The following is a 16,933-nucleotide window of genomic DNA, read 5'->3' on the forward strand; positions in this document are numbered from 1 at the left end:
CCCCAGCTCCCCACCAGCATCCCGCTTGCTGTGCCTTGTGAAGGCAGCCAGTACTTCGTAAGCAGCAAATCATAGCTACAAGAAGCCCTGCAGTGTGAGATTCCAGCTACGACAGAGAGGAAGGACAATACATACAGCATCTCTCTTCTGCTTGAGCCAGCAAAATATTTGCCTTCGGGTATTTACAAAATGAATGTAACATGTAACATGACGCAAGGTGGTGATATTTTCAGACTCTTTAGGAAACTCCAGCCACGTGCCACCTTACCCTTAAACCTGCCCATATTTCAACATGCATCATTTCTCTTTCACCAACATGATTTTTTTACTATTTTTTTTTAGACTGTAGGTATGCACCAAACTAAAATATAAATAAAATAAATCACAGACGCATTATGGAAACAATAGACGAATTTAACATTCCAAAGCAAAAGTGTATTTCTTTACCATACTTTTTCCAGAACAATTGGCCAATGGGTGTACACAGAGACCCCAAAATGTCATCTCTAATAGGTGACCTACAAAGCACAGAGCGCAATACATGCTGGAGAAATTTCTGAAATTCTCCATAAAATACTAGCAAAAAAATCTATTGAAGTAATTAAGGTTGGGGGCATGTAAGTGCCACCATCATTTCTCTATATATCTATACATTTTTTTTCTATTTTTTTTTAAGTCTACCCCATACCTCTAAAAAATACCCTAAAAATAGCAGTTTTGGGGAAGTTATCCATTCTGACCAGCACAACACTACCATAGAAAACTAGTCTCACTTTTAATTAAAAGGAAATGCCTAGAAAAAAGTCAAAACGGATAGGGCAGGGTGACAGACTCAAGGAAATCTCTCCGTCTATGAATGGTTTCTTTCTTACACAACAGACATTGCAACACCTCCCGCAGGCACAGAGCTCATCCCCAGGAAGCACTGCTCTGCGTGCTTCAGTGCTCCAGCACAGAGAAAAAGCTCTTTCTAGCCTCCTTAGCCTGGAACTGACACTGTCTGGGGGAGCTGCTTTCAGAAGGTACCACAACGGTCTATGAACAGGACAGCACTGGCCACACACGCCTGGAAAACCAGGCCTTTCCTCAAAGAGAGAGCGAGGTTTCTATACCCCAAGAGCAGCTGCTTTCAGCTGGGTTTTGCTGGAAGTTAGCTCTTTCATTTCAACCTCTAAGAGGAATGTGGACATCTGAAAATCTGTTTGTTTTCTGGGCTTTCCTTGGATTTAGAAACAACGTCAAGAACTCTTTTTAAAGCGACTCACTTTTAAATGCCCTGGTTTCCACATTTTTTCTACACAGCTGCATTTCTTTCCTTCTCTAAGGAAGCCATGCAGGTAAACACATGAGTTTTGCCTGCTCTTCTGCTGACAGCTACAAGCTCTTCTCAGCACGAGAAAAAAGCACGGCTCGATGACACATGGTGAGCACTACAGAGACTGATTCTGCTCCAAAGTGCCCATTCCCAACAGTACGTCCCTTGCTCTCATTTACTGAGTGAAGGCACCGGGACCCTTTGCTCCCCACATTACCTTGCCCTGATGAAGGAGAGGAACTGGGGGTGCTTGGCTCCCAAGGGTGCCCCCGGTTCTCCTAAAGCAGCTCCCAGCTCCCTGGCACCTCTCTGAGGCACCCGAGCACCCACTCACCCTGAGCACCAGGCCACAGTACTGCTCCCACCTGCAGCTTCTTTCCAAAGCACTTTCTGGCACTCGGACCCCAGCGCACACAAGGATCCCAGCGCCACAGAGCATCACAGCACTCCTGCATCACAGAGTTAAGCACTTACGAAACACACATAATTACGGAACAGCTGGTTCAAAAAGCTTCCCCTTCCAGCTTAGTTTGCATGACTAACTTTCCGCAATTAATACTGGTGTTTCAGTTAACACTGAAACTCAGAGGAGTTGCAACATGCATATGACGTGTCAACACAAAGGATTACAGTATAAACATCACGCTCTTAGAGGCTGCAGAGGAGTGCCCACAGACTATAGCGATTTGGCAGTTAATGGACACCAGGACATTGCCCAACTGTCCCCATGTCCAGGAAAAGCCTAATTATAAGGTAAGCAAAATACAACACAGAAAATTCCTATTGCTTGTTTGTGCATACAAATTAATTTGGATTAAAACAGGGTTGAGTTTAAGCAGCAACAGCTATTTCCAAGCAGTCTCAGCAGCGAACACCTTTTCCCCAAACACTGTGGCTGCCCTTCTGCTCCTTTAGCGAGCAGTTTGCTGCGTCTGAAAGCAATGCTGCCCAAGCAGCACAAACCAGCCCTGCACAGCAGAGACCACAGAAAGGGGTGGGAGAGGAACTAAGTCATCAGCAGCCTATAAAGTATATTGATAAAGATGAGGACTTCTTACAGTCCAGTATTTTCCACTGTTCATGTAAGCTGCCAGATGCACTTAAAAAAAATGCATTTAGGTTAAGGAATAGAGTGGATAGTTAGATTAGGTACATGTTTCAACTGGTTTATGGTTATACTGAAGGATATATGGTGAGACCCTGTGGCTCATTCTATCAAAAATACAGAGGAATCAAAATCCTCTTTCGCTAGAAATCCAGTATTGCCGTGATTGATGCTGCATAAACTTCTTGCTCCCAATTGCCCAGAACAGTTAGCCAGGGTCCTTCGCTTGTAAGCAAACACAGGAAGCCGTAACCAGCTGTAGTGTGTCGGCTGCCACAAGTGATAGCGCTCACTAGGATTTGCCTAAAGGGAGAGCGTGCACAATAATATGAGAAGGACCATATTTCATTCCACATCTTGTCAAAAAGTATTTCAGTGTGAGCAGAACACAACAGCACCCAGCAGTAAGGTAACTTCCTCAGGACAATGCTGGGCAGCAGTCGCCGAGCTGGCAACGGCACAGAGCTGTCCTGAGACCAGCACACCTCCCCTCACACTCTCTTACAGCACAAGTCCAAGACTTCAGCCTGCTAACAAAATCTCACTTATTAACTCTTTTTGTTTAAAGAACAGACTAAAAGACATGGAAAACTCTCCCCAGCTCATGGCGAGCCTGGACAAGCAATGACAGGTCCCAGGCAAGCATCCTCCTCTGGGAGCTCTTCCCAAGCAAGGATGAAGATGATGGTTGAAGATGATGGTGATAATTAGTGCATGCTAATCAGGTGCAAGTGTTGCCCAGTGACTTAAGTTCCTGTGCACATATATTACTGGCTAATGTCATCAAGTGTTTAAATGACCATCACCTGCAGTGCTGTTCACTTTGCTTTGGTTATCTCCAGTACAAACCAAAAAGTCCACAACAAGGCAGGGACAGCAGGAAGAGGGGGGATTCTCATGAGCACCCACCATGCCCTATCATGGCTGCAGGCACAAGGCCATGAGAAAACAGTATGAGAAGGGCATGGAAACAGCAAGGGAAAAGTGCTGTTGCAGCGGCTCTAGGAAACCCTGCCTTATCAGCGGGGGGAAAAGGCTGCGGTGCTGCAAAGAGTGGGCACATAGCATTACCAAGGCTAAGGCTGGAACAGACTGAGCTGTGCTCTGCTCCGGAGCTGCTGTTTGCATGGCGTTAGCCTGTGCTGTGCACTGAAACCCACTCCCACGTGGTGAGCACGGCCATCTCCAGCACCAAGCCGCATTGTACAGTGGAGATGTTACCTTACCTGAAATGTAAGCCCATGGTAAGTCTAAAGATTGTGTGTACAGCTTCATTTCCTTGCTCATGCAAATCTGCAGGTTACAGAACACCACACTTGAAGCAAGTCTGGGAGACAGACCTGCGCATCAGCCCTTGCATTGCCTGCACCTGAGCAGGACACAGCAGCCTCTCACCAACCAAATATGGTGGGACCAGGTGGGAACCACCATGATGGCGATGAGGTCTTACACCCATCCACGTGCTGCTGGGGCAGCTAACGGCCCAGACCTGAGCCAGTCCAAGGCACGGCTGCAGGCAGATCGTGAATCATCACTCCTGGACTAGCAAGAACACAATGCTGAGCCAGCACAAGCCTGGGGTGTGACACCCGGCATCTTGCCTTGCTTTCAGTCTGCCAACTGCTTTCTGCATGAACTGCCAGTCTACAAACATGGTTGTTTCTGTAGCAGCACAGTGACACTGTGTCACAGCACTGCCCAGCTGCTTGCAAAATCACTGCCAGCAACACCCACACTACCAGAAGCACATACGCCAACTCCCAAAGCCCTGCTCCAAGCGCTCTTTCCCTGGAGCCAAGTACACAACACGTCACCTCCAGTAGCAAGTGTTGGTTTCTCCAGATATGAGTTAGTCTTCCCATGTCCCATACAGGCTGTAATAAAGGGACAGGGAAGCGTGAAGGGAGACCACAAAGGACTTCTGCAGTGAAATGGGGGAAGGTCAGGATGACTTTACTCAGTCTGACGCTGGTAGCCAGGTGTGGCTGCCTAGGTCAGAGTTAAGTATAAGGTGAGTACACACTGGTGCTTACCCTCAACATCTTCCCAGCATCCTGGATGTACGGTTAAAATGCCAAACTAAAGGTTGCACAGTAGTGTTCAATAACCTCCTATGAGTTTTTTCAGTCCCTTCCTGAGCTCATATGATCTTTTAGCACCCACAGTATCCTGTGGCAAAGAGTCCCACAGCTTAACTGTCATGTGGAAAAAAAAAACAAACATCTCCTTTTAGTGGTCAGTGAGGAGTAGCCCTTTTTACAGAGAAATTAGGAAAGGGCAGTGAGATCAAAAGACAGAGCATAGCAAATAAGGTAAGAAAAGGGAAGGACATAATATGCAAGGGACCAAATGGGAAAGAAGCATTAGCTCAGAGGAGTGCAGGCTTATTCATAAATCAAACCTTAAATTTTCCACCAGAAGTGACTTAAGTGTGATAAATAGCAAGAGGAGCCACAAGCTTCTTTCTGGTGTTTACCCACCCACCCACTTTTAAATTCCTAAGTACAAAAGAAAAACCTTATGCTTTTTTAAAACGTATCTCAGTACTTCTAAATCACTCCCCTGATTTGTCACTTGAATGGCTGCTATTACTCTTTCTTAGACAATAAACCCTACTAGTATCAAATATTTCTAAAGATTTAGCTTGTCAGCAAGTTAGCTGGTTTTGGCCAGAAACCAGATATTATCTGTTCAAAGTTTTATGGTCTCCAGCACAGAACCATTGTACTGATCACTCCAGACTCCTGCTCCCTTCATCATGCCTCCATTAGCCAAGGCTGGGAACTCTGTTCTTGGATAGCAAAGGCTATACATCTCATCCTATTCTTGCTAAACAGACTCAAACACAATAAGCTTACATATTTCCCAGATGAAGTACAATATATGGCTGAACAGGGAACAAGCTGTCCCTTCCAGCGCTTGCTCTCGAGCTCCGCCACTCAGCTCTTCCTTCAGTGCTTTTGCAAGTCTGAAGCTCTCCCTCTGCCATTACTTCCATGCTGGCACATCCCATGTGAATTTATTCCAGGATTTATTTCATTTTGGCAGAAAATATTTATACCAAAACATGAGAAATATCTCATGCATCTTGTGTCTAAGCATCTTAGGGCTCATCTACAAGGTAAATGGGCTTATACAGTGTCATACTATTATAAAGAATAGTTATACATATGTAAATCCCTAGGCACTTTTGAAAAGTTCTCCCTTTTTCAGCCTCCTCTCATATGACAAAACTTCAGCCACAATTATGGGTGAGTTTGTTCATGTGCAACTTCGAGCCTTTTAGGGCTACTGAAATCCCCTGAAATGTTTATGTGGCTCAAGTGTTACTCAGAACAACTAGCTCACTGTGTTTCCTCCCCAATCAACATTTTCAACAGGGGAAAACAGTTCACATTGCAAAGATCTATAACCGTGGAAATTTATGAGGCATACAAGTACTGGCAAAGGAAAAAATCCTCTGAGGATATTTCATCTGCCAGCATTACAGCAAGAGGCAGATGGCAGGGTGCAGAGTCAGAAACCACCCACAAATAACTTGATCCTCACACCAGTACTGAGGCACCCACAGACCCCAGACTCCTTTTTGCCAGGCCTGGCTCTACTTTCTGGCTGGCCATCTCCCAGTCTCACTGCCTGGCACCTCCTATACATATTTTAAAGCATCCTAGTCTAATAACCTAAGTATATTTCAATTAGATCTCTCAGAAATCAATTAGACAAAAAGTTTGTGATTGAGATGTCATTAGGAACCTGCATCAACATCAATTAATGACCAACAGATATACAATTTACTGAAATACTTTAGGAAACAGGAAATCCTCTGTATCTGACACCAGAGTGATTTTTGCTGAGCAACAAAGAAATGCTCTGGATTTCCATTAAAGCTACCTCCTGTCCTATCCTGTCCCACAGTTTCCTACCTGCATCCTACTTCCCAGGCTCCAGCGGCACAACCGCTCCCTACACAAGTGGCTGCACCCACAATAGGTTTTTCTACCACAGCAAAGTTTTAAAACTACATTCCACCTGCATGAAAGGTTAGCGACTGGCTTCATCACTCCAGCAAAGACAGTTTGATGAAACGCATAGTCAGCCTATGCTAATTGACAGAGCACTCAGAGGTGTAGAAATGCACATTCTACTAAAATCAAACAAAAGGGAACATTTTTACACACACACTTAAGACAGGAGATGGGATGACAGACCTAAATTTTAATGGAGAAAGTTCATATATATGCACTTTTAGATCACTGGCCCATTTAACAATTGCATTTCTGTTTTTCTTCTTCTCTCCACCATATTTCTCAACCCAATTACAGTATATCTCACCATGCTGTACTCAAGCTTGTGCTTGTGACCCTGAGACCTTCCTCAGTGTCCTCATCTCCTCAGCTCTAAAGCGGAGATAACGACCTCCTTCGCAGCAGCATGGTGAGGACTAGCCAGCCGTGTCCGTACCTTTGGACACAAAACCCTGACAGAGCCGCACAGGTTCACCAGGCTGACAATAGCCAGCCTTGGTTCCCTGCTCAAATCCAGAGTCAGCCTCACTCCAGTCTGGATCATACCACTGGAGAGGAATGAGACCTGAAAACAGACTTCTTGCAAACCAGCTTAACAGAAGGAGGTAATGCTCCCTCGCTTTCCTCTGCCAGCGGGCAACTGTGCTGTGCCTCCTCAGCCTGCGTCTTGGTTGTGGCCAGGCTTCGTTACTGCTGAGCCCTTCCCAGCACCTGCCCCTCCTGCGACAGACGTCTCTGCCCCACAGCAGCAAGTGGAACACAGCACACCCACTGCCCAGCTGCCTGTCCCAAGACCAAAAAACCTCCCTACAAGAAGTTCCATTCTGTTTTTGGTGAAAAGAAGACTGAGGCAGTGGATCTTCATGCTCTGCACTCCTGAATGCCGCTCACAAGCAAGAGACATACTCATGCTCCACCGGCAGGCAAGTGCTTCATCAACACTATAAAATGAATGCTTAGTTCTTGACTCTCAAGCTGAAATGGTCTTAATTTGTTTAACTAAAGTCTATAGGACAAGCACTATGTACATATACACATTGCACAAATCTGGTTTTTCTTACACCACCAAACTACTTGCAAAACAGAGACTACATAAGCAAACATACACAACCAAACTACTTGCAAAACAGAGACTACATAAGCAAACATACACAACCAAACTACTTGCAAAACAGAAAATGTTGCTGTTTTACCTTACGTCTTGTTAGACCTCTCTTCAGCTCAGCTTTCGCAGCACAACTATTCCCACTGTGAGCTGCTGCTTTAGATAGATCTGTGTGGTCTACTGCACTGAAAAACAGGTAGTCCCTATATGGTGTAATCAAATCTGTGATTGCATGAATAGTAATCCAGCCAAAGCACACACCCACAGCTCACAGCCTCCAGAACTGCTTCAGAGACAGCAGCCACTTCAATAAACACCCTGAACCCTTTGGAAACTACACGTTATACAAATCCTCCATCACATCCCCTTGGCTTGTTTTCCAGTTTGGAAAACAGCACTAATAATACACTTTAGACTTCTAGGCAAAAAATTCTTTTTAGTCTCAAAAATGTCTTACAATACCAATAGTCCAGCAAGTCTACTGTAGGCAATGCATCATTCTTAGCCAGCTAATGAGAAAATGGACCTACAGGAGTGTGATTGCTTTCCCCGATTACCATGTGTGCACAAACTTGTCTTTCTTGCTCAGCACATCCACTCTCTGCGTTCAGAGCCAGTTAAACGGCAAAAGGAGTCGTATTGTGTTTTACTGCCTGCAAAACGGCAGCGCCAGCACAAGCACGTGTGTGAGGCTGGATTTCGTGCCTACTTACACATCAACAAAACTATTTACCACGCTGTGATTTTGAGAGCCGTGGCTCCAGTGATGTGCTGGAAGTGTATGGAACAGGACAGAGCTGTCCAGAATCACAGATGCTGTCGCTATTATTTATGTCTACTGTGTTAATGCTCAAAAGCCAACACAGACCAAAGCAAGGGAACAGGCAACATAAGCTTTTCAGGGAAGGTAAAAATCAACTGTTATAGCTGAAAAAAAAAAACAGTTGAATCTTGAGGCATGTATGTTCTTCAGGTATAAAACTAAAAATCAATATAGAAGCACATGTTTAATAGAAAATTGTACTAAACATTGTATTACAGCAGTCACTACCGCAAAGAGCTGTATCTACTTCAATTGCAAACACAGAGGGAATGGGACACAAGCAGAGCAAACACTGCACGCAGCAATGGCGGTGAGTGCCTTTATGAAAGATTATTTTGATTCAGTTTACCTGTTTGGCCATGTGCTAATAGTTACATGACCTTAAGAAGTTAACATTTTCCAGATTTACTCACTGGGAGCTGACAGCAGCCTCCCACGTGCACGTAGCCACACACCAGCAGCACAATGGGGTAACCAGACCTACTAGCTAGCGCCAGGGCTCCTGCACCAAGCCTTGTGGAAGGAGCCAAGAAAATGGCCAAACCTAGAAAACCATATGTGCTGAGGGCAGAGTGCAGGCAAGCAGCGGGGGCACTGGCAGCCAGCTGGCAGTCTTGCCAGGGACGGAAGAAACCCAAAAGCGAGCTGGGCTTCTGCCTGCCACACACACCCAGAGCACAGGGCGAGCAGCCCAGCTGGGAACAAGTGCCACGCACACACCACGGGACACACCAAGAATGGAGATGCACCTTCAAAGCACCCTCTCACACAGGGCTCTCTGGGAAGTGTTTTCACATATCCAAGATTCCAAGCCCAACACCCTACCCTGTGAGCTGGGACCCACAGCCTCTCCTGCCAAAAGCAGGCAGGAGTCACACTTGCAGCCAGGAGGAAAGGGTGCTGGGATGCTCTTTCCTACAGCAGCCCCATGCACACAGCACTGGGGTGCAGTCCTTCCCCCAAGGGTTTAACACAATGCACAAAGGGCCTGTACAGGAGCGACATGAAGCTGAAGCAGACCCACAACCAAGAGAAACTCAAGATCAGTGAGAAAACGAAGGCAGGGAAATGTGTAACAGTGCCTTTGTTATTTTTATCTAGACCAATGTTTTGCATGAAACCTGGTGTCACACACGTAAGAAACCTCAGGTAAGCTTGCACGTCCGCCTGCCTCAGGAGCAAGCCATAAGTCCAGAACAAGTCGTGTCATGGCACTGGGAAACCAGGTGCATGCACGTCTTGTGGGTTCACTCTGGTCTTGCTGGCCAAGAGATCCCAGGCTGCACAACTCCACATTGGTGGGGTACCAGAGAGAGAGAGAGAGTTCATCCTCAGGATCTGTGCCAGGGAAGACGCAGGACTGCAGCCCAGCCACACTAAATTCGATTAGGATACCAGACCTCAATTGTATCAGTCTAGCAAGTGTCCAGCAAAAACACTTTTCTCCCCACAGGGCTGTGATAAATGCCAACACACAGAATCATTAAGGTTGGAAAAGACCTCTAAGATCGTCGAGTCCAACTGTCAACCCAACACCACCATGTCCACTAAACCATGTCCCCAAGTGCCTCATCTACACGTCTTTTAAATACCTCCAGGGATGGGGACTCAACCACTTCCCTGGGCAGCCTCTTCCAATGTTGAGGCCATTTCCTCTCGTCCTATCGCTTGTTACTTGGGAGAAGAGACCGACCCCCACCTCGCTACAACCTCCTTTCAGGGAGTTGTAGAGAGCGATGAGGTCTCCCCTCAGCCTCCTTTTCTCCAGGCTAAACAACCCCAGTTCCCTCAGCCGCTCCTCAGAAGACTTGTTCTCCAGAGCCTTCACCAGCTTCGCTGCTGTTCTCTGGACACGCTCCAGCACCTAAGACAGCTCTGTGCTACCTTTGTTTCTTATTTTATTCCTCTGGGAGGATTTTCAGGAGAGGTTTGTCTATATGAAAAGCCCGAGGGATGGAAGGGTGGGAAAGGTCAGCATGTGAAAAACTGACAGTGCAGGCAGCAGTATGATGACACTGTGGCCCTGGGATGCTGCCGGCAGTGCCTGTGCAGCAGCTCTGCCAGATTCAGCCTGGCCTGGCTCCAGCAGTGAGTTTCTTTCCTGAAGTCCCTGCTACTGTGGGTAGAAGAAACTGCAGTGCATCTCATGTCCCCAGGGAGAGAGACCTTTCTTGTCTAAACCCGTTACTGGGGAAAAGTAAAAATAAAATTTTAAAAAAGAATATATCAGAAGACAGTAGAGCTGCACGTGTATATATAAAGATACATCTTCTCCTCTAGAATCTGTGTTCTAAACATCAGTGAGGATAATTTTACGACTCTGCCAGAGTTCCTGGGATAGGGAAAAGCAGCCTTTCTGCATGGAAACAAAGTGCATGTTTATTCAGAAACTGAAACTTGTGTAAGATCACTTTTCAGACACACTTTCCGTAACACCATAAAGCAGACAGTGAATACAAATATTCACTCTATTTACCCTCTCCCCTACCAGTAAAATGAAAAACCCACCATGTGAAATACTTTGAAATACTTTAAGAACTCCTCCTACCAGTCTCCATCATAAAGAGGCTCTATGAAAAGGCTATCACCACATTTCATAATCCCCATTGCTAGATTTTCTCCAAATACTGGAGGAAATAGAGTCACAATCTACACAGCCAAGTAAATTCTGCCTTTCCTGGCTGCTGTCAGCAGAGCTCCTGGTCTGGACATGCCACTGCACAGACAGGCACCGCCTTGCTGAGTTGGGTGAAAAAAAATCCTAATCATTTATTTACACCTCAAGTAACAGGTGTAAATTTTGTAAACAGGAAATTCTTTTACATTGCTTTTTGGCAGTTTCATTTACCCTTTTAAGTAATTGTCAAGAAGTTGCAGTCATGACCTTGGTTTACTTTAATCAAGTAACTGATGTAACTGAAAACAAGCAAATGCTTTTGACCAGCCTTCTGAAGTCATATCACGAAGAGAAAGCCACCAAACAATAATCACTGAGAAGGCAGGAGCTCATAAAACAATATAGTCCATATCGCTAGAGTGCCTTGGTCAACCTCACTGGCTGCGCAATGTAAACTAACCAAACATTAAACGAGTACTAACATAAAAAGAAAATTCCTCCCCAACTAGACAGGCAAGATTAAATGTTTATTTCCTAGACACAGACTACTCTTTGTCTGGACAGTCTCTTAAATAGCAAGTGGCAAAGAATTTGAAAGCTTGGGAAAAGCAGTGCTCCTGGAGAAGTTTTAAGATGCAGAGTTGTGCCTGAAGTTGTGCCATGGCAGAGCTGTCATGACAGAATACACCATCCCTCCCACCATGCCCAAAACCAGCACTGGGAAGGCAAGGCGAATGTCAGATGCTGGGTTGGCTACAAATCTCCCTACTCCTTAACCCAACAGTCAACTGCATAAACAGCATTTTGGAAGCAGGGGTTCACATTCTGATTCTCAGATTTGGTTTTTTTTTTTTTTACTATTAGTCATCAAAAAGCTGCAATTGCAGCAGGCAGCTGTGTCTCCACACCAACTGGCAGTCTGTCCTCCACCACGGGACACATACACCACTGCTGATGTGACACACAGCATGCTACACACGGCTGAGCAAGACGGAGACCCACCGCTACAGGGTCCTAGAGCACAGCGTGGGAACACTCATCATGCTGCCCACGCTCCGCTGGTGTTTCATGGCTGCAGCACCATCAATGCTCGATCCAGCCTGGCTTCCCACCCCAGTTTCGCATTAGTCATCAAAGCTGCAATTGCAGCAGGCAGCTGTGTCTCCACACCAACTGGCAGTCTGTCCTCCACCACGGGACACATACACCACTGCTGATGTGACACACAGCATGCTACACACGGCTGAGCAAGACGGAGACCCACCGCTACAGGGTCCTAGAGCACAGCGTGGGAACACTCATCATGCTGCCCACGCTCCACTGGTGTTTCATGGCTGCAGCACCATCAATGCTCGATCCAGCCTGGCTTCCCACCCCAGTTTCGCAGCACTCCCCAGCGCGTTATCTCACAAGCTCCCACTCAAAGTAGCACCAACACGTGCTTTCCTTCTTAGGATCAGCCTTCGCTCTTAATGCTTTGCCACTTCCAAAGTCATATGCTGCTCATGAGGCATGGCAAAGGACCAGCATGGTTTAATATTCCAGAGAAACTATCAGGTCAAGGTTCTCCATTTTCCTTTGTCCTGCACAAAGCGGTCTGTGATCAGATCAGGCACAGAGCCATCAGGGTAAGGAACACGGCCGTGCAATGTGGTGCCCACAAGCTTACTTGGTTTTTCCAGAAAACTGTAATAGGTCCCTTCCCTGCAGCGCTGCTCTGGGTGGAAAACCACCCAGGGATTTAACTGCAGGTTAAATTTTGTTTTAATTTAAATTTTGTTTTCTCTGTGCCTTTATCCCTTCAGTATCTGATCACCTTTCAAAGGGAGGCTGCAGCTCAATCCCAAGTTTACCTTCCCAGACCCCGTTGCTAGGTGAAATGTGTGGTCACAGGGCACCAAACAGAATTATTACCCAAACAGCTTGGCAAGAACCCAGAGGCCAAATTCACATTTGCTGTCCTTGAAACATCCTAGTATTTAAACATCTGTCAAGACCTTCACCCTATCTCCAGCTCCTCCCTGGAGAAATGCAGAATTCAAGGCAAGCGTTAGATTAGCCTGCGGAGCCTAACACTCACACTGTGGATAATGGGTCAAAAAAATTAATGTTAGTTTCCTTTAGGCTACTATTCAGTTTTCAAATTGCATTAATAATGCAGCAACCTCTTAATGTGAGTGTCATTACCCTCAAGATACTCAACTGTTATTTAGAAAGGATTTCTTCGGTTACTTCATTATTTATCCATATTTTAAATTGACCCAATGCAAAAAGCAAGTGTGCAACAGCCTCAAACCAATGGCAAATAACCAGCAAACCTCTGAAATCAGTCAGGAAGATTGAAGCATCGGAGGAACCACTCAAAGGAAACCTGATTTAACTGAAGCAGGAGAGGATTTTCCAGGCTGTTGAAGCCCTGTCCATTAGTGTGAGGTCAGGCTCTCAGGGCAGAACCCACACCCCATTTACCCGTAAGCCCTACGGCCAAGCCTGAGAAGACGTAACTTGACTTGCATGGTATTTTACAGCTTCCCTGGGGGAGAGCAAACAACAGAAGCACCACTTTAATGTACTCCACAAACCCCAAAAATGACAGAAACAGAAGCTAAGTAAGTGTCTTTCTGCACCACACAGAGACAAAGAAAGCGTCAGTTCAGTTCATCTCCCAGATGCACCTCACAGCTGCCACCGAGGTGGGGATGGTGCTCTGAGGTGCCACCTCATGACAGAGTGGTTCCCATCTCTGCATCTTCTGTTCCTTAATGTCTTTTTTTCTTAGTAACTAGCTGAGGGGAAAAAAGCGAAGTCTTCCTCCAAAGTGATCTCGCTCATGCCTGTTTACAAAAACCAAGAGGCAGCTGTTTATTCTCAGAAAGGGGAGACACTGCAAGAAGCAATGCTGCAACAGGGAGAGTTCAACACCATGTATGCAGCACTGTCTTTGTTAGCTGCACAGACACCATTCATTGCCTCGTTCAGTGCTCTTCCTGGTAACATGGGTTGTATCACACAAGCTATATCCACACACGTCATGAAAAAAGAGAACAGGCACAAAGAAAAATCCTGAAACTGCTACCTAGCTAGCAGAGGTCAGCTCAGAGGAACAAAATTACAGAACTGAAAGAGCAGAGAGCAGCGCGAGGCTACGGCTGCTTCACCCGGGCTCTGAGCTACCCCCTGCAGCCCCCAGAGACCATCCGGACAGGCAGCGATGAACGGAAATGAGCGGAGATCAGTGCAGGAAGCAGAGGAAACAAAGATTACTGATCTGTCCAGGGGGCTGCCTCGGATGTGAGGGAAAGACAATATTGGACTGAGATAGAAGGAAGCAAAGCAACTGTCTCTACCCTGCCCTGAGAGAAAAGAGAAAGCAGTTAGTCAGATGAATGCTTTCTATTTTTCATTTTATCTGAACTATGCTGGGGAGTGACAGATCATGCAAACCCAAATCACCACCCTCCGTTGCTCGTTTCTCTACACAGTGTTTCAGCTGTTTCTTTTTGTTTGGTTCTCCACATCAACCTGTTGCAAAAAGCAGGATTTTAGTTTTGTTTTTTTAAAACTGTTGTGCAGAAAAAACACCCAAACATGCCATTTCATTCCTTTTTTCCTCCTCAAGGATTGCCGCCCCTCTGCTGTGCAGAGTGCTGTCCCATCCCCGCTGCCCGCCGGCCCCCAGGAGAAGGCCACTCCCAGCCCCAGGGAAGGGATGTGATCCCCGCTTGCACCGACTCGCTCCCCTCCCCTGCTCCAAGGCGGAAGTTGATGGGTTTTGCACTTTTCAAACTCAGTTCCTCTCCTTAGTATCTGTCAGAAACCTTCCAGATGAGGGGCAGCTTAACCATCAACTCTCGCCACCAACATCCAGAATATTTATCAACATAGACTTGAACAGTTACAATCTCATTAAATTTTGCTAGTGACGATCCTCAACAGTCTTCCAAGTTTCAAGCATTTACTATCAATCCCTGCTGAGTCTACCCCATGGGCAGTGATCCAAAAATGGTTCCTGATAGAAACTGGAGACAAAAATAGACGAAAAGGTGAAATCAGTAACAGCTTTCACCCTGAAGCCACCCTAGTCACAACCAGCAGGCCCCAACTGCTTCTGCACCCCACAGCCCACTCACGGTGAAATGGAAGCAGGGGAAGGATTTCTTTTCTTCTGCCACTGCCAGGCTTAGCACCAAGAACCGCCTTGGCCATCACCTGCTGGTCCTATCACCTAGAAATAACCCCCCACACCACATTTCATCCAAAGAACCACATTTTGTGTAGTGTAATACCAACACAGTCTAACAGTTTGCTGTAAGGGAGCTTTACTAGGTAGATACATTCATATTCATGGTGCATTTAATTCTTCAAGTCTACATAAAGACTGGATTCACCAAAAGCACACCACTACCCAAAAAGCAACAGTCGTAAGAGAAGACAGAAGTCAGCATTACCTGGCCTTATCTGGCTACTTTCAAATTACTTGTATGCAAATATTTCTGTGCTTACATGCATGCAAGTAAAGGAGGGGATGATGCTGGTCAAAATATTTACAACCATGGGCAAACCAGTGACAGAAGCTCAGGGCAGCGGAGAGGGCAGTTGTAGCCAGAAGCAGGTACACAGGACACATGAGGACAGACAGGCAGCACAACCACACGGTTGGTCATGTCACACGTGGGTGTCACGATGCACAGAGGGCTGTGGGATGAGCTCCAGCCTCAGCTCTGCCCCTGCAAAGGGCCACTCGCAAGAAACATGTTTTCTCTCCTTTTTCACCCCCACGTAGCATGCGAAAGTATACCCATTGCCAGAGAACAGTCACGTGTTTCCTACCTTTTCTTTGGCACACACAAATATTTTCTGTAAACACACAGTCTTCATATACGCATACTTTTAAAAAAAAAATTATCCTTACTACATGTTAGTTAAGCCTCTTTAGATTTAACTAGATACTAAGCTGCATTTGTGAAAGTGCAAGCCCTCTGCAGCTACATTCATGGGACTTGTTATCTTCCATTAGTAATAATCAACCAAAGAAAACAAAATACGTTTGCCAAACATAATATAATAATCAGAAGGCGAAGGTTAAGAACAGCAGTCAAAAAAATCCCTCTCGACCTCACAAAAAATGATGAGCAGGAGGGTCACATCAAAGCAGCCTTAAAATTTTCTCAGACTCCCCAAGAAATCAAATCTGGCACCACCGAAGGTTTTGCAAACATTTCTCAGAAGTAGCTCTGCAGTTCCAGCAAAAACAGCGTCAGAAAAGAACTTCAAATCCCCTCCCTAAAAGCCAAATTCAGAGGCACATATCCAAAAATTAAGCTCAGAGGCTTCTCTACAAGGGCAAGAAGTGACACGCATGCACATCCAACATGCAAAGAGAACATGAAATAAGCGTTGTTTTCCCCAGTTTTAATGAATAGAGGTGCTGACTGTAAGAACAAACCGTTCACGCCCCAGCGACAGACTCTCTAGCAAGACTCCGTAGGAAGTTTTGAAGTATCCCTCTAAACAACCAGTGCTGTTAGACCTTTTTCTTCCTAGTGGGACAAAGCTCTTATTTAGCATGCTTTGTCTTTCTCGTGATTAATAAAATACGCAATTCTGAGTGTAACAATGACAAAGCTCCAGTTCCTAAGTGCAAAAAAAAAAGCACAAATAAGCGTTTAAAAAAAACCGAACAGAAAGCAAACTAGCCCTAACATCTCAAGTGAAATAAACCCACCGAAACGGAGGAGGCGAGAGCAGAGCACGATGCACCTCCGACCCGGCTTCCCTCCCCCGCGAGGCGTTTCAGCCCCGAGAAGGGCTGCCCGAGCCGGCCACGCCGCCCTCCCGGCGCTGAGCGAAAGGGCCTGCCCCACCTCGCCCCCCGGTCCCGCTCCGCACTCGGGAAAAACCACCAACAGCAACAAGAGCGGCCCCGAGCCCGCCCCCCGGCCC

This window comes from Aptenodytes forsteri, unplaced genomic scaffold (genome assembly GCF_000699145.1).
Source record: "Aptenodytes forsteri isolate BGI_AS27 unplaced genomic scaffold, ASM69914v1 Scaffold26, whole genome shotgun sequence".
Lineage (NCBI taxonomy): Eukaryota > Metazoa > Chordata > Aves > Sphenisciformes > Spheniscidae > Aptenodytes > Aptenodytes forsteri.